Source organism: Cydia strobilella, chromosome 20 (assembly GCF_947568885.1).
Source record: "Cydia strobilella chromosome 20, ilCydStro3.1, whole genome shotgun sequence".
Lineage (NCBI taxonomy): Eukaryota > Metazoa > Arthropoda > Insecta > Lepidoptera > Tortricidae > Cydia > Cydia strobilella.
The window spans coordinates 11,252,113-11,270,846 of record NC_086060.1 but is presented as its reverse complement, the minus strand read 5'-3'; positions in this window follow the sequence as shown (position 1 = coordinate 11,270,846).

Sequence of the window (18,734 nt, the reverse complement as noted above, 5' to 3'; positions counted from 1 at the left end):
ATTGTGTATAATGATAATGCTCGTGTTTGTGTTATATTATGTAATGTTTGTGGTAAATAAAGCCTTTGTCTAATGTCAATCAGTACGAGTATCAATGTAAATGTTTGGTGTTGTTGTTGTTTTCTTTTGACTCGTGTTAAAAAAATATTGCTTGATATTTAGTTATTCTTTTTTCAATAGGGGGTATTACTGCAATGTTCTGCCACCAGAGTGCAGCACTACCCCTTTAGTAAACCATAGAGTAACTTATACATACTGTGCCTTTAACAGTTTTTTGACAAAATCGGTTCATAAGGCTAGTTATACACTATAATTATTTTTCAAGTAAAGATATATACGCGTGCAAAAAAAAAAAAAAATTGTTGTGGTTTCAAAGATTGCATATTTTGTACTGGAGAAATTGGGACGGGTATTGCCATAGTCGGGTGCAGGTCCAGACCGTAAGCCGTGTAAGGGTCTCCCAACACCTATCCATGCAAAGAGGATTAAGTTTGATATAAAATATGATATTGATGCATCAAGGCGGTTTGTATACAGATAGGACCTACCAGGAAACGCGAATCCGAAATTTCGCTATCTGCCTCTTTATCGCTCGATTATGCAAGTAACAGAGATGTTAGATAACGAAATTTCGATTTTCTTGTTTCGCAAATCGCGATAGACGCTCAGATTGTGGTAGTGGCGCCCCCTACGCAGTTTCACGTAATATTCCCTATTATTCCCTTACTACGTTTTGATATCATAATAGTTTTCGAACATACCAGTGCTGCTTATTTATATATCTTATTTTATATCTAAATATACATTTAGTATAATATTCCTGTCCTTTAGCTAGTTTTCCCTCCCAAAATTTCGGGCAACATTGTTCACAGGGTTTTTATTGCCGCCTACAATAATTGAAAACATAACTTTGTTTGCGTCTTCGAGCGAAAGAATAAGATTTCTATAAAATAAATTTACCCTCCCTAAAACAGTTTCAGTACCGGCACCAACCTAATTGCTGATTCTAGTCGCAAATCCATATTATCCATACTAATATTATAAATGCGAAAGTCTGTCTGTCTGTGTGTTCCCTCTTCACGCTTAAACCGCTGAATCGATTTAGATGAAATTTGGCATAGAGATAGGTTGAGTCCTTGAGAAGGACATAGGATAGTTCTTATCCCGAAAATCATTCCTTAAGAAAGTAAAAAGCGGGGTGGAATTGAGATAATTAATAAAGTGCCTGCTAATTTGTGTGCATAATATGCTCAAATTGAATAATTGCTATAAGATTTTCTTCAGGCGCTATTCTTACTCTAGCTGGGGTTACTAAGTCCACGCAGACGAAGTTGCGGGCAAAAGCTAGTACTTAATAATACTAATAACTTGACAGTGCGTCTTTGTCTTTGTTAACTCGCTTGTCTGTAAATACTCTAATAATCATTAACTGAGGCAAAACAATTTACACAATCATGACAGAACAGAATTGCCCATTAAACGACTGTTGAACATACTATATTTATTTTAGCGGCGGTTTTATGAGTGAACTGGTTGCATTATTGTTATCTATGAGTCGACTATGTCAACGAACCAGTATAAGTAAATTGATAGTTTCTTTCACCGCCATCTCTCGCTAATATCGTGTAGTAATAGTAAGTATATCCCGTAAAGGATTCGTATAGGAAGTGCAAGCACGGACTGCACACCCTTAGAGTTGGTCCAAGATGTCTTTCAAAGATTGTTCTTCCTTGTCGTATCCTCATGAGGGACGTGACGAATGTGGACAGTCTTCAGCCTTCAACAGTGCTCTCCAGGCCGCTCTGTCTGTGCATGATAGCCTGCAGTGTGGCGTTTGTCTCTGACGTTATTCTGTCCGCCCAACGCGTGGCCTTACGTCCATCGTCCATCCCTACACTTCCTTGCCATGCGGCCAGTAATTGTGAGCTTTTCCAGGCTATCTGGCCCTGTCCTGCTCAGATGACCGAAGAAACCAAGTACACGTTGAGAGCAAACAGTGGAGAGCCTCGTTGTAAAAATATGGTTGTGGTTTCAAAGATTGCATATTTTGTACTGGAGAAATTGGGACGGGTATTGCCATAGTCGGGTGCAGGTCCAGACCGTAAGCCGTGTAAGGGTCTCCCAAGACCTATCCATGCAAAGAGGATTAAGTAGTGCTCACTAAATACATCAATTTTGTTACCAAAACGACTATTATTTTCGTAGTCGACATCTCTAGCATCACGTAGCGGAATTATCAGTACCGCTACACAACACTAGATATTACGTATGCCGCGACTGTCGAAAACCCAAAAGGTATAAACGGGACCCTATTACTAAGACTCCGCTGTCCGTCTGTCCGTCTGTCTGTCCGTCTGTCTGTCACCAGGCTGTATCTCATGAACCGTGATAGACAGACGAAATTTTCACAGATGATGTATTTTTGTTGCCGCTATAATAACAAATACTAAAAACAGAATAAAATAAATATTTAAGTGGGGCTCCCATGCAACAAACGTGATTTTTTTGCCGTTTTTTGCATAATGGTAGGTTTTTTGATTACGCACAGGGATTCAAATTTATATTTGTTGTCAAAACGTACGACTCATTTGCATTCACGCAGACATTATAATGCATGGCCTGATAATACTATTATTTTGGCATGGTTCCATGTCGCGTCGTAATGCGAGGGGACATACTATTTTTGGAACCTGGGCATCGCGAAGAGATATTGTGCAAGGCCGAAGATTCAAGGTTGGAATTCTGTGCTGTTTCTTACAGTTCAATATTCTCTTGGAAAAATATAAAATTTTATATGATTACATTTCTTTCTTGTAAATTACTATTGAATTGTTTCACAGCATGCTGCTGCAGCAGTCATGTCATGAAGTAAATTTTACGGAAATATGATGAAAAAACAAGATAAAATATGTTTATTTCGCAGAGGGGAAAGGCTTTATTAGAATTAGTTCGGTTATCTCAAGATGTTTTCCTTCATTGAAAAAGCGATTGGTAAAAATGAAATGACCTTATTGTCAACTATGAAAAACTTATTAAAGCACCAGACTATCTTCAGAATTTACACACTAAACTGCTTATTTCAAAATAGTAGTAATAAATCAATCTGTTTACAAAACAATGGGTTGAATGTAGATGTTAAATACTGGAAGCAGTTAAAGTCTGTGCGAACTTTGTTCTCGCTGTACTGAAGAGCAATAAGAACGAGCAGTTTGTAAAGAAACATTGATGTTTCTTCACAAACTGCTCCTGCTGCTTCGAAGGGACCCGTTCCCATTGATTTATAGTGTACTTGAAGTAGAAAATTAGGAAAACATTTATGTATTTCGATTAGAGAATAAGAGGCGATATTGAACGTGAAAGAATGCTATTTGAAACATGTAATTTCGTTATTGTGCGTTTCGCCCGCGGCAATTAAATATTGTATGTTCGAATTGGTCTGTAAGATTTAGAATATATTAGGAAATTTTTGTATATTGATCGCTAGTAAATAGTGTATAATAACATTAATAATGTATTAAATCACATTTACAATCGGGTCTATTGCGAATTTATTTGGTTAATTTTATTTACCGACGTTTCGACACAGGTTTCACTGGGTCGTGGTCGCGACTAACTGACGTCCCAGCAAACTGTAAAAACCGGCCAAGTGCGAGTCGGACTCGCGAACCGGGGGTTCCGTACTTTTTAGCATTTATTATAGCGGTGTTGTTATAGCGGTTCGATTAGAATCTAACAGGCGATATTAAACGTATATTGACACCAGAATGATAGTTGAATCATGTAATTTTGTTATTGTGCGTCTCGCCCGCGGCAATTAAATATTTTTACGGGTAAGAACAGAAATGCACGATAACCGAATGTCATAAGTTAGATGTCATTCTGATATCGGTGTATGTTCGAATTGGTCGGTGAGATTTAGAATATATTTTAGGAAAATTTAATATAAAAAGTGTATAATAACATGAAATAAAACTATGAAAACGGATTATATCGCGTATATTGAATTTATAATACATCCCGACGTTTCGAACTCTTTACAGCGTTCGTGGTCAACGGGTGACTGAGGAAAAATTACAAAATGCAAAAATACCCACATACTAAAATAATGAACAATCATAGACTACAAACTTTAAGGCTGGTTGTACATGCAAAATCGGTTCATAAGGCTAGTTATACACTATAATTATTTTTCAAGTAAAGATATATATATATACGCGATAAAAAACTATGCCGGCTCCAACCCTACATCACGGACCCGAGAAGATTTATTTCCCTCCTAAATTGTAGGAGGGTATCCCAATATGGGACCGGCAACAAACTCGGCGGGACACATCTTTTCAAAACATCAGAATGTCCAGCATCATCCAACACTACGGTCTCACAGTCTATGTCTCGCTTGCTCCTTTATCAGGTGGACTACAGGATCCCAAGCTGGTGGTAGTCCACAAGCTGGTAGATCCTGTAGTCCACCTGATAAAGGAGCAAGCGAGACATAGACTGTGAGACCGTAGTGTTGGATGATGCTGGACATTCTGATGTTTTGAAAAGATGTGTCCCGCCGAGTTTGTTGCCGGTCCCATATTGGGATACCCTCCTACAATTTAGGAGGGAATTAAATCTTCTCGGGTCCGTGGTGTAGGGTTGGAGCCGGCATAGTTTTTTATCGCGTATATATATATATATCTTTACTTGAAAAATAATTATAGTGTATAACTAGCCTTATGAACCGATTTTGCATGTACAACCAGCCTTAAAGTTTGTAGTCTATGATTGTTCATTATTTTAGTATGTGGGTATTTTTGCATTTTGTAATTTTTCCTCAGTCACCCGTTGACCACGAACGCTGTAAAGAGTTCGAAACGTCGGGATGTATTATAAATTCAATATACGCGATATAATCCGTTTTCATAGTTTTATTTCATGAGTAACTATCGCGGTAACCGAAGACAATATTATGTATAATAACATTAATAATATATTAAATCACATTTACAATCGGGTCTATCGCGAATTTATTTTGTATATTTATTTACCGACGTTTCGGCACAGTTTCACTGGTCGTGGTCGCGGCTAACTGACGTCCTAGCAAACAGTAAAAACAGAAATACCTATACACTTTTCGTGGGGTAGTCACACAAATCTCTGTTTTGACATTTTGCTGGGACGTCAGCCGCGACCACGATCAGTGAAACCTGTGTCGAAACGTCGGTAAATAAAGGTAACAAAATAAATTCGCGATAGACCCGATTGTAAAAATGATTTAATGTGTTCAAAACGCGAAAGTTTTAAATGTAGGTAACATTAAATGACTTCAAGATGCTGTTTAGTAAAGAATGTTCAGTTCTAAAATAACAATAGCTAGATTCATTTTCATTCAGAAGAGTTTTTTCAGTCGTATTTTTAATTAACGACTGTTTCTTCATTCCCAGATAAAGCCTTTGTTAAACTAAAATTATTCTTATAAATCTTTTCTTACAAAACTTCTCATAAAGCTTTTTACTTTGATGGCGAAAAGATGCAAGGAAAAAATACGATACATGTATCAGAGGCTTGTAAATACCAGGTGTAAAGGATCTCACGCTAGACCGGGCCGGGGCCGGGCCGGAGCTTCCGGCGCTTCGTTTTCTATGGAAAGCACCACGTGATCACCGATCAACCGTCATAGAAAGCAGTGTTGGGTTAGAAAGTGACATGTCGGACGCCTCGGCCCGTAAATTACGTAGACGTTAGAGTGTATGTCAGTTTTGACACTGTCAGTAACTCATGGTACGGGTCCTGACCACTGGACCACCTGGCCACGGTGTTACCGCCGTTAATATTTCATAAAATAATTTGATTTGTCCCCTAGTTGGAAAGAAGTACCTAATACAGTTGAATGGTGTTATTCATAAACGCCTGAATTATCTATGAATCGTTTGTCTTTGTCTGTCATTTTTACTTATGTATTTGTAAGAAAGGGATAACAATTTAACTAAATCAGAAGGGGGAAAACTTTTAGCTTAACTATACGCAGGAGTAAACAACTCTTAGCTATTGGTTTTGCTCGTAACGATTGTTTCTTGGCAACTTTTGAGCAGTTGAGAAAGTACAATAAATTGACCAAGAGGCGCATTCAGATTGTGATAACAGGTTATGAATTTGATCTATATTTGTTATGGATATTATCTGTGAGTAAATTTAAAAGTGGAAAAATTACTGCCTTGGGCCAGAGGCCGTGAGTTCAAGTCTCACCCAAGGCAGTAATTTTTCCACTTTTAAATTTATTTTTAGCGTAAATAGAATTATTGGCAGACGTTTCTGCTTGTTAAAAAATAATTTATGATCTGTGTGTCAAAAAAAATCCTTCAGACGGAGTATGGACACCAGAAAATTGCTATTTTGATGGTGAAATTTTGCATAAGTTTATGAATATAATTGATTGCAATATAACTGGAGGGACCGAGTAAGAAACTCATATAGCAGGGCAATTCGGACGTAAACTGACGTCAGAATGATATCTAACAGATGTCATTCAGTTATCGTGCATTTCGCTCGTATTTGTCCGTGCATGTATTGGGGTGAGCGAGACGCACGATAACTAAATGAGATCATTTTGATATTAGTGTACGTTCGAACTGGCCTGTCAGATGGGAAAGCGTATAAGGCTGCGTTTCCACCAGAGATGGGCGAGGATGCCAATTGCACATTGCATTAACACGAAGTACTATGAGAAATTTTAAGATGTCCCTAAAGGAAAATAGGTATTGTATTTTAGGTTGAGTAATTAAATAAAGTGTGTTTAATTACTCAACATAAAATACACCTATTTTCCTTACATACAATCACAACCTACCACATTTTAACCTCGAAATAACATACCAACACAATTAATTACAAAAGCGAGACTGAAGCGATTTAACTACACATATATTCATGTTACGTGAAAATAATGCCTGTACTTTGTACTAACATTTGTAAAATGTCACACGAACTGACAGTCAAATTTAAAACAATTAAGAACGCGAGAGCAACGTACCTATAACCCAAAGAACGGAAGGAACGGAACAAAGGGGAGAACCGGTATAGTTCGTACTCCCTAAATAAGAAATAGAAATAGAAATATATTTATTTGCCATTAAATGTGGTATACAATGGTGTTCCGTACTTTTTAGTATTTGTTGTTATAGCGGCAACAGAAATACATCATCTGTGAAAATTTCAACTGTCTAGCTATAACGGTTTATGAGATACAGCCTGGTGACAGACAGACGGACAGACGGACAGCGGATAGAGTCCCGTTTTTACTCTTTGGGTGCGGAACCCTAAAAAGCGACACTACAACTTTGGAAACAAATCAAATTATATATATATATACGGTGGCTAAAAAATAAGTGCATTCCCGTTGCCAGTGAGATTTTGGGATTATACTAAGCAACTTTTACTATGGGACCATCTTCGAAATCGCGAAAAAATTTTTGGCTGTTTCATACATTTTGGCTGGTCCATTTTCTATGACAGGGGATTTTTTTTGCGATTTCGTGGTCGGTCCCATACTAAAAGTTGCTCAGTATAATCCCAAAACCTCCCTGGTAACGGGAATGCACTTATTTTTTAGCCACGCTGTACATATATATTTTTTTAGAACACAAACAGTCACACAGAGCCCGCGTAGCCCGCAGCAGTACCCGCTGCTGGAATTCATCGTTCGGCTCGACGAAGATTGGAATTCGAGAACATTAAGGCCAGTGACGATATTTTATTGGTAGACTCGCGTACTGACAGAAATTCGTTTACTGCTCCGCTCTAGTTAGCCGGCTACAAATAAATAAATGATAAATCATTTATAAAATTTAAATTAGGAAGGCATTAGATGGAGACAGGAATGAGGAGGTGCTAAGAAGAGTGAGTGAAAGAATAGCTATTCTGAACACTATTGCAAATAGACGCAGGAAAATGATTGGACACTTAATACGATACGACTACTTCTTTAAAAGGATAGGAAGGAAGCGGAGTAGAGGAAAACCCAGACGCAGCTTTTTAGATCAAGTGAAAGAAAAAGTAGGGGTCGTGTCGTATCAAAAGTCAAAGAGCTGGCGCAGGAAAGGGAAAGCTGGAAGATACTCCACCAACAAGAGAATAACTCTTAAGTTAATGATGATGAGGTATAGTTAGACTAAGAAAAGTTTGCAGAGATTTTGACAACACACGCAGTGCCAGTGTTATTTATATGTCATAATTTCATAGAAGTTTGACTTAAAATAACACCTGCACTGCGTGTGCTGTCAAAATCTCTGCATACTTTTCTTTGTTTGACTCTATCTTCTTCTTCTCTTCTTCTAATCAGTGTCATAATCTTTTTTTTTTTTAGGAAACAAACAGTCACATACAGATAAGTTTAAACTTGCAGATATACAATAAGACCTATAGTTCCATTAATTATAACATACTGATATTGATAACAAGTAGAAACAGGGCTTGTTCGGCACTGCCTATAAATAGGAAGATACACAGAAGTAACAATTGGATACACAACTAAGAAAGTACCTAAGTATCAAACATGCTTACAAACATACATACTTACGTTACATAAGACTATAGAACAATTACAATTTTTTTTTCTTTTTTTTTAAACAAAAAAAAAATTGTTACCAGAATACGGCGAGTAACGTTGTATACGTTTTTATAATAAATTTTCTTAGCTACAGCAATTTAGCTGGAAAATGTCGGACATGTACGAACTTGCCAAGTTTACCCTAAAGCCATTATTATCGCACACATGTAAACATAATGGTTAAGCGCGAGCAAAATTAGCCCATTAAAATTCGCCTCATGTGTATAATGTCGGTAATATGTTAGTGAATAATGAGGACTACGTCATATATATGTACACATACTTCACCTTATTGCAGAGGAAAAAGGTTCAAAATTGTTTAACTATTTTTGATGTTAGCTATGAGTAATGAAATAATTTATGTGAATACAAAGGTGGTAAATATAGGCATGTGTGTTATGGAAAACAATATTGATTTTGAACTACTTATTTTTCACATCACCTATTCGGAAAAGAGCTTTTTCTTCCCTGTTAAGAGGAATTAAAGTGGCACTTTTCTGTCCAAGGGCAATATTTATTTACTTTTTTGCAGTCAATTTTTTTAGCTTAAATACTATATTGAATTATAATAATTTCCTCATAATGGCATATTTACGGAGTGGGCGTACTTTAAAACCCTTACTACGCTCAGGATTCTATTTTAAAATTCGATTCACTTCGTTCAGGATTCAATGTACGTCCACGCCGTAAATATGCCATTTTGCTCCCTTGTGACGCAATCTACTATTGTTCTATATTCACAATATTAAGCCAGTGGTAGCATTGGTAGCCAACCTTTAAGGGTTCCGTACCCAAAGAGTAAAAACGGGATCATATTACTAAGAATCCACTGTCCGTCTGTCTGTCTGTCACCAGGCTGTATCTCATGAACCGTGATAGCTAGACAGTTGAAATTTTCACAGATGATTTCTGTTGCCGCTATAACAACAAATACCAAAAAGTACGGAACCCTCTGTGGGCGAGTCCGACTCGCACTTGTCCGGTTTTTTTTACGTCCAGGGTCACTTTGAAACTTCCTCTCAATTTTATGGATATGAAAAACTAAAGAAAATCTAAGAAAATTAAAGGTTCTTACAACTCAGTGTTTTGTAGATCGTACCGCACCCCTTTAGAAAGAATCTGAACAGCAATGGACAGTAGACTTTACCTGAAAACAGAAAAAAAATAACATGTTAGGTAGTTTGTGTAAAATATGTGTACAACGGTTTTTCGCTATTTAATACTAAATACTTATCCATATATTACCGTTACTTAGATATACACGAAACATCCATAAGTCTGTATAATTCTTAGATGATATAAGTAAACCGAGTAGCCATTAACAGGCGTTCCCCTCTCTCGAAAATAGTCGGTCAATGGTCATACACAATGTATGGACTGACGTTTATCTGACATGGCTAGTTTAACCTTACGTATACATTTGACGTTCCCCTCGCCCGCAAAAATCGGCAGACTTTTTTGTACCTACAGAAAATTACAGACAAGGCGTCTCCGTTTGGTTATATCCTATAAATATTCTATCTGACCTTCAAACCATATTACATTTACTTGTAAAACATTAACCACTTTCCAGTCGGCTAACCATGAATAAGAATAGGTAATCAACCTACTCAATGATGCAGTCATAGATTCATTGACACGTAGCCCTGATACTGTCTGCCGTTTACAATGCTATTAGAAATGCATTCAAAGTATATTTATAGTGCCACAAGCTTTTGCCCGCGACTTCGTCTGCGTGGCCTTAGTAACCGCAGCTAGAGTAAGAATAGCGCCTGGATAAAGTCTCATGGCAATCATTCAATTTGAGCATATGCTTAATTGCTTACACACATTATCAGGCAGTTCATTAATTAAGTATCCAATTTCCACCCCGCTTTTCTCTTAACGGATGATTTATATATTTATAGAATAGAATAGAATTTTATTCGTAAACACACAGACAATAGATATACATTTAAAGAAGATAGTAAAAATAAAGTGTCACGAAATGGCCCCATCTCAGCATGCTGCTGGCGACTTCCAGCGCTGATCTTCCGATGAGACCATCAGGTGAGAATCACGGAAGGTAACAGACAAAAAGAAAGCAACATAAAAGAAAGAGACATAAAATATGGCGAAAAATAAAATTACACATCGTTTACACAAACTAATACAAAAGGAGATACAATATGACGACATAAGAACATAACATGAGTACATAACATTTAGGATTATTTACATTCTTTTGGTTTCAGTAAAAGTTTAATAGCGTTTTTCAATGTGAAGTCACGTCATCAAGATTGTTTACCGTTTTTCTAATGTTAAAAAAAAGAAGTACTTAATAGCAGACTTCAGCGTCTTATGTCAGACTAAAAGACGCCAGTAACGAGTCAAAAGATTATGAAGTCTATTAAGACAAAAGGTGATGACGTCACCTGCGGGCGCAGCATGGACTGCGTGGTTCCATTTTTATCGCCTGCCACTATGCCCGTCACTTTCGCACTTACATACTTATCAAGCATGGTGACAGCGACAGCAACAAAAATGCAACTGCTACCGCCGCTGAGCACCTGACCGCTTCCGCGTTTAAAGTACTAAGTGTAAGGCCTGAGTGGACGCTCAAAGCGGAGCGTGCAGCGTGGCGTCGGGCTCAAAAGTGATTTGAGCAGCGTGCACTAAGGCCGCTCCTATACGTTTGCATTTGTTTAACATGCACGCCTCACGCCCCGCCCTGCTGCACGCTAAAGTCGAGCGTCCACTCAGGCCAAATCTCATTTAGGTACTGTACTGAGTCGATATCTACTAATTTAGACTAATAAAAATAGATTCTTACCAAAACAAAGTGTTTGTCAGTTTCATGTTTGATATTAAAAGGTCACCATGACACGAACAATCAATAAGCATACACTAAATGTATTTTAAATAGACCGAACATAATAGCAGTCGTTATGACACCATAATTATTGGTACTATTATCGGAATGGATCCGAACGACACGTTTTTTATAGAAACCCTCATATATCTTTTTGTATGGGCCATTAAAATTATTTATGTGGGGAATATCAGATGGTAGTTTGGAGGTAGACTTTTTAATAGTTTTTCTGAACATTAGATAGTCATAGGTACCTAACTTAATAACTTCGGAGTAGAATTGACTCATTTGAGATGTGGCGTTGGCGCAAGATGTTGGGTATTCCTTGGACGGCGCGCCGCACTTATGTGTCAATCCTGACGGAATTGAAAATCCAGTGCCGTTTATTAGCCATTTATTTGCCTTTATTGGATCCTTAGGTACTTTGGACACGTGACCAGATGGGCAACCTTGAAAAGCGCATTATGGTTGGCATGGTGGATGGAGGACGGGGTAAGTGGACATCCATCAACCCGCTCGGTAGACACTGTAAAGAAGGCCTGCCTGGCGCCTATTATCAGGAAGGTAGAAAATCGTGCAGAATGGAGATCCTTGGTGCAATAACGACCTCATGTGGTCGCGACCCTCAGCTATGAGGAACCGAGGAAGAAGAGAGACCTAACTTAAATTGGTTTACCAACGATAAAATAATTGTTATAGGAGTTCTGGGTCATACACATATTATTGGATGCTCACCGCGTCTTTCCAGTAGACATCGCAAAGTGAAGAAAATGCGTTCGGTGATAGATAAGGCCGTGTTGTACGGTTGGGTTCGTAGCCCACAAATGGTCTCGCCGGAAGACCAGCGCTGACTTTAGGGCTAGCATTATGCTGAGGCGGGACCATTTCGTGGTAAACTATATACTTTTTGTTTTAAATATACTTTTTCTTTGTAATACGTTTAAGTATGAAATGTAGTTTGCCATGAATAATAGTTATTTGTGCAACAAGAGAGGAAAGTTGGTTTTTCTTGCGAGTGTTTATTTTGAGTCCCGAGAAAGCGAAAGACTCAAAAACACGAGATGTAAAATAACTTTGCTCTCGTGTTGCACACATAATTTTTCACCTCAGTAGTGAGAACGTATTAAAGATTAAAATGTATTTCGAATTACACAGAAAAATACAGAAAAAGAAATTGTAATAAAAGTATGAAGTGGCAGTTCTTGGTCTTCACTAAATTAAAAAGCTACTTTGTTTCATTCTCTGGAGTGAGGAAAGTCGCACTTTCCTCACTCTAGGGAGCAGTGTTGGCCGAACGCTAATGCCATTAACCATTAAAAATTAACAATTAAAAAGGTTAATGGCCATTAACCATTAGCCATTTAATTCGGATTAAAGTTAATTCGGATTAAAGTTAATTCGGATTAAATTTTTGAGACGTTAATGGCCATTGAAGTTAATTCGGATTAACTTTAATTCGGATTAACTTCAATGGCCATTAAAGTTTCTAAAAATTTATTAGAATTACTCTCAATTGCATGAACGTCTAATAAAATTACATTCGTGATATTTTAAAATGAGACAGCAAAATGACCCTGACTGAACCCTGGCAGTAGTAGCAGTACCTACCTACTACCTAGTAGAATTCTGGTTTGGTGCAACACAGACATACGCGGTTTTGGTCATTTAAATCGTCTTGATGAGCACTTCGGAGAGCCGTACCCACGATAGAGCTGATGCTGAACCCTGGCAGTACCTAATGGATCTAAGGTTTGGTGCAACATAGGCACACGCTGTTTTAGTCATCCGACTCGTCTTGATGAGCACTTCGGAGAGCCATACCCATGATAGAGCTGATGCTGAACCCTGGCAGTACCTAATGGATCTAAGGTTTGGTGCAACATAGGCACACGCTGTTTTAGTCACCCGACTCGTCTTGATGAGCACTTAGGAGAGCAGTACCCATAATGGAGGTGATGCTGAACCCTGGCAGTACATAGTGGATCTAAGGTTTGGTGCAACATAGGCACGCGCTGTTTAGGTCATCCGACTCGTCTTGATGAGCACTTAGAAGAGCAGTACCCATGATAGAGCTGATGCTGAACCCTGGCAGTACCTAGTGGATCTAAGGTTTGGTGCAACATAGGCACACGCTGTTTTAGTCACCCGACTCGTCTTGATGAGCACTTAGGAGAGCGGTACCCATGATAGAGCCTTACCACCTACCTTAGATCCACTAGGTATTGCCAGGGTTCAGCATCAGCTCTATCATGGGTACTGCTCTCCTAAGTGCTCATCAAGACGAGTCGGATGACCAAAACAGCGCGTGCCTATGATGCACCAAACCTTAGATCCACTAGGTACTGCCAGGGTTCAGCATCAGCTCTATCATGGGTACTGCACTCCTAAGTGCTCATCAAGACGAGTCGGATGACTAAAACAGCGTGTGCCTATGTTGCACCAAACCTTAGTTCCGCTAGGTACTGCCAGGGTTCAGCATCAGCTCCATTATGGGTACTGCTCTCCTAAGTGCTCATCAAGACGAGTCAGGTGACTAAAACAGCGTGTGCCTATGTTGCACCAAACCTTAGATCCACTAGGTAGTTCCAGGGTTCAGCATCAGCTCTATCATGGGTACTGCTCTCCTAAGTGCTCATCAAGACGAATCGGATGACTAAAACAGCGTGTGCCTATGTTGCACCAAACCTTAGTTCCGCGAGGTACTGCCAGGGTTCAGCATCAGCTCCATTATGGGTACTGCTCTCCTAAGTGCTCATCAAGACGAGTCGGGTGACTAAAACAGCGTGTGCCTATGTTGCACCAAACCTTAGATCCACTAGGTACTGCCAGGGTTCAGCATCAGCTCTATCATGGGTACTGCTCTCCTAAGTGCTCATCAAGACGAGTCGGGTGACTAAAACAGCGTGTGCCTATGTTGCACCAAACCTTAGATCCACTAGGTACTGCCAGGGTTCAGCATCAGCTCTATCATGGGTACTGCTCTCCTAAGTGCTCATCAAGACGAGTCGGGTGACTAAAACAGCGTGTGCCTATGTTGCACCAAACCTTAGATCCACTAGGTACTGCCAGGGTTCAGCATCAGCTCTATCATGGGTACCGCTCTCCTAAGTGCTCATCAAGACGAGTCGGGTGACTAAAACAGCGTGTGCCTATATTGCACCAAACCTTAGATCCACTAGGTACTGCCAGGGTTCAGCATCAGCTCTATCATGGGTACCGCTCTCCTAAGTGCTTATCAAGACGAGTCGGGTGACTAAAACAGCGTGTCCCTATGATGCACCAAACCTTAGATCCACTAGGTACTGCCAGGGTTCAGCATCAGCTCTATCATGGGTACTGCTCTCCTAAGTGCTCATCAAGACGAGTCGGATGACTAAAACAGCGTGTGCCTACGTTGCACCAAACCTTAGTTCCGCTAGGTACTGCCAGGGTTCAGCATCAGCTCCATTATGGGTACTGCTCTCATAAGTGCTCATCAAGACGAGTCGGATGACTAAAACAGCGTGTGCCTATGTTGCACCAAACCTTAGATCCATTAGGTACTGCCAGGGTTCAGCATCAGCTCTATCATGGGTATGGCTCTCCGAAGTGCTCATCAAGACGAGTCGGATGACTAAAACAGCCTGTGCCTATGTTGCACCAAACCTTAGATCCATTAGGTACTGCCAGGGTTCAGCATCAGCTCTATCATGGGTATGGCTCTCCGAAGTGCTCATCAAGACGAGTCGGATGACTAAAACAGCCTGTGCCTATGTTGCACCAAACCTTAGATCCATTAGGTACTGCCAGGGTTCAGCATCAGCTCTATCATGGGTACGGCTCTCCGAAGTGCTCATCAAGACGATTTAAATGACCAAAACCGCGTATGTCTGTGTTGCACCAAACCAGAATTCTACTAGGTAGTAGGTAGGTACTGCTACTACTGCCAGGGTTCAGTCAGGGTCATTTTGCTCTCTCATTTTAAAATATCACGAATGTAATTTTATTAGACGTTAATCCAAATTGAGAGTAATTCGGATTAATTATTTGACTTTCATGCCCATTGAAGTTAATCCGAATTAAAGTTAATCCGAATTAACTTCAATGGCCATTAACGTCTCAAAAATTTAATCCGAATTAACTTTAATCCGAATTAACTTTAATGCAATTGGTTAATGGCGGAACTAATGGTTAATAAAATTGATCAATGGTTAATTAAAATTAACAATTACGGCCAACACTGCTAGGGAGTGACGAAAGTAGGCTTGTTCGAGCTGCTGCTGAGGTGAAAGTGAAGAGTTAGGTTCTATTCTTAAAAAATCATGAGGTATTTTTGGATTGCACTCTTACAGGCGAGATAAATTTTTTCTGTCTGGCCTGTCTTTAAAAAACTCGTCTTCGTCTATTTTTGTAACTCCGGCCCTTGAATTTTAAGATTCCTTGTTAATTGTTATGTTCCTGTTGCATAAAAAACTATTGCAAATCACACTATAGTTGAAAAATACAATCTATATTTCGTTCGCGTTAGGAATGCAGTAAAATCATCATTGTCCGCCGGCCTAGCCACGCCCGTAACCAGTCAAATAGTTCCAAATTGGAAAGTATTTCAACTGGTTACTGTGAACTTGACTTCCTAATTAGGAATGATTCGATTGGTTACGGGCGTGACGTCTCCCTAGGTCACAGCGTATGCGTAACAGCATTACCTCATTGTCAAAAAAAAGCCGGCAGACAATGCTGATTTTGCTGCATTCTTGACGCGAACGAACATTATAATGTTGCTGGTACACTTCGCAAACTCGGTACATTTTCCACGTGTATTTTCGCATCTACAATGTTCGTTCAGATAACATTGAGTCGCGGGACAGACCTCCATTGTTGTCAGATGAACTACTCTAGTTTATTAACTTGTGTGAATGTTGCCATAAATACTGATTTACATAGTAATATTTACATAGTATTTTATATAATAGTAGCCTCCGCCTGCGACTTTTTGCAGGTCTATTTTAGGAATGGATCTGAATGACTCGTTTATTATAGACCAATGTAGTTTTTTAACCAATAATAACATATCAACCCTTATTTTCCATTTATCAAAATATATTTTTTTAGGGTTTCACAGTCATCCTTATAGTTTCTCTACGTTTGTCTGTCGGTCTTTCCGAAGCTTTTAGAGCAACACTACTCAATTGAAGCACGAGTGAATGTCATGCCGTTTTCAATTTTTTGCACTATTTTGTAAATTTTTAGGAACGCTTTTATAAATTAAAATTAAAAAGAAAAACTCTTTATTTGAGATAACATAATATATGGTCCATAAATTTGTTAGTTATCTTTGTTAGTAACAACGACAACAGTAACATAATAAAATATTTAATAAATTATAAACAAAAGCGACTTTGTCCGCTGACAAATTTTTTTTCGCGATTTGAGGGATGGTCCCATAGTAAAAGTTGCTCAGTATAATTCCAAAACCTCCCTGGCAACGAGAATGCACTTATTTTTTGGCCACGGTGTAAGTATAAGTCAAGTTATATTCAAATGCATATTTACAATTTTCATTGAATACCTAATCGTTCGGTTTCCTTTGTCATTGAACAAGTATCTTTTTATATTTAATTACACCTCTCATATCTACCTCAGAAATTACACTTACCTAAATAAATGCTAAAATAACACAATTACCTACGCATATATCCAAGAAAATACCAAGGTTTAATACTAAGAAAACCTAGCTGCTTTTAAAACACTAGAGTCTAGGTATGCAAGATGTGGAAGCACTTAAATTAAATATTATAAGACCTACGAGTTATGGCTGGATGCTAAACCCGTGCAGATTACATAACACGCAGATACAACGCCTTTTTGTATTTATAAAACATTACAAACATAAGTTTAAAAAGATATATAGAGATAACAGTAATAATGATGATGATGCTCTCCTGACCGATTTCGGTCACAGCGACTGTGTGCTCTGGAGTAGGCAATTTTTAATTCGCGTTATTAGCGATAGTAATAATATAACCCTACTAAACTTTGTGATGTGTTTTTTCCGGTGAGTAAGGTTGCCAGAGCTCAACGAGGGTGCGGAGTGTTAGGTTCGACAACGCGAATGTAACACCTCTGAAGTTGCAGGCGCCCATAGGGTACAGAGACTGCTAACCATCAGGTAGGCCGTATGCTCGTTTCCCACGACGTAGTAAAAAAAAATTAGATCATAATTTTCTTCATAATCTTCCTCGTGTTTGTCCCGGCTTTTTGCCACGGCTCATCGGAACCTGGCGTTCGCTTGGCACCTAATCCCAAGATTTTGCGTACGTAGTTTTGACGAATTGCCATCTGATCTTCCGATCCACATAAACATAAGGCCGAGGGGAAACTAGGCCTTATGTTTATGCAAGGTGTAACAAAAATAATGGTGATCCGCTTAGGGGCATATTCGGTATCGTGTTCTGATTAGGAAAAAGGAGAAGGAATTTTTTGATGCGAAAAACTTTTGGACTGTACCTGGACCTGTGTCTGGACCTGGCTGGACTTTGTTTTTCCATCTTCTTTTTTCCTAATCAGAACACGATACCGAATATGCCCTTAAACGGACCCCCACTATTTTTGTTACAATCTGTATATTATGCTTTCATACACCGAGACTGGTAAACAAACGATAGGGTAAATCGTCAATTACTGGCCACTGTTTAATAACTTATACTAAAAATTAATTTTATTCATCTATAAACAGAATTCATTTTAGTATAATAAGGTGGCCAGTTATTAAACAGTGGCCTATAGATATATTGACGATTTACCCTATATCGTGCATAACTTACGCGAAACTTATTGGCACTAACCGGGATTTGAATCTGCCACTTTTAGACAACGTCGCAAGCTCTTACAGAAAATAATGTCATCTTTTGCAAAATTACAGCCTGACAGGTCTTAAAATTACTTCTAAGCGGCAAAGCTCGACCGTGCGGTAAAAAGGAGGAAATTTCTGAGAGTGGTGTATCACCTGCATTAAGTAATCTGCATGAAGGTTATATTGCGAATATTTTTACATAGTACACGCTAAGCGTCCATTCTGAGGCAAGTCACGCGCTAAAGTACACCCCCGACCCATATTTTAGACTTAACGGACCTTGGGAGTTATAACAATCGCTTCCTGGACACAGGCGAACCGAGGAATAATTGTATATTTCAGTTTTTAATGGACATTGAACTTTAGGGGGCAAGATAAGGGTAAATAAATTACGGTATGTTCTTATATCGATAAACCGAAAAATACCTCAATATTTCCACAAGATTTCGACCAATGCGTTC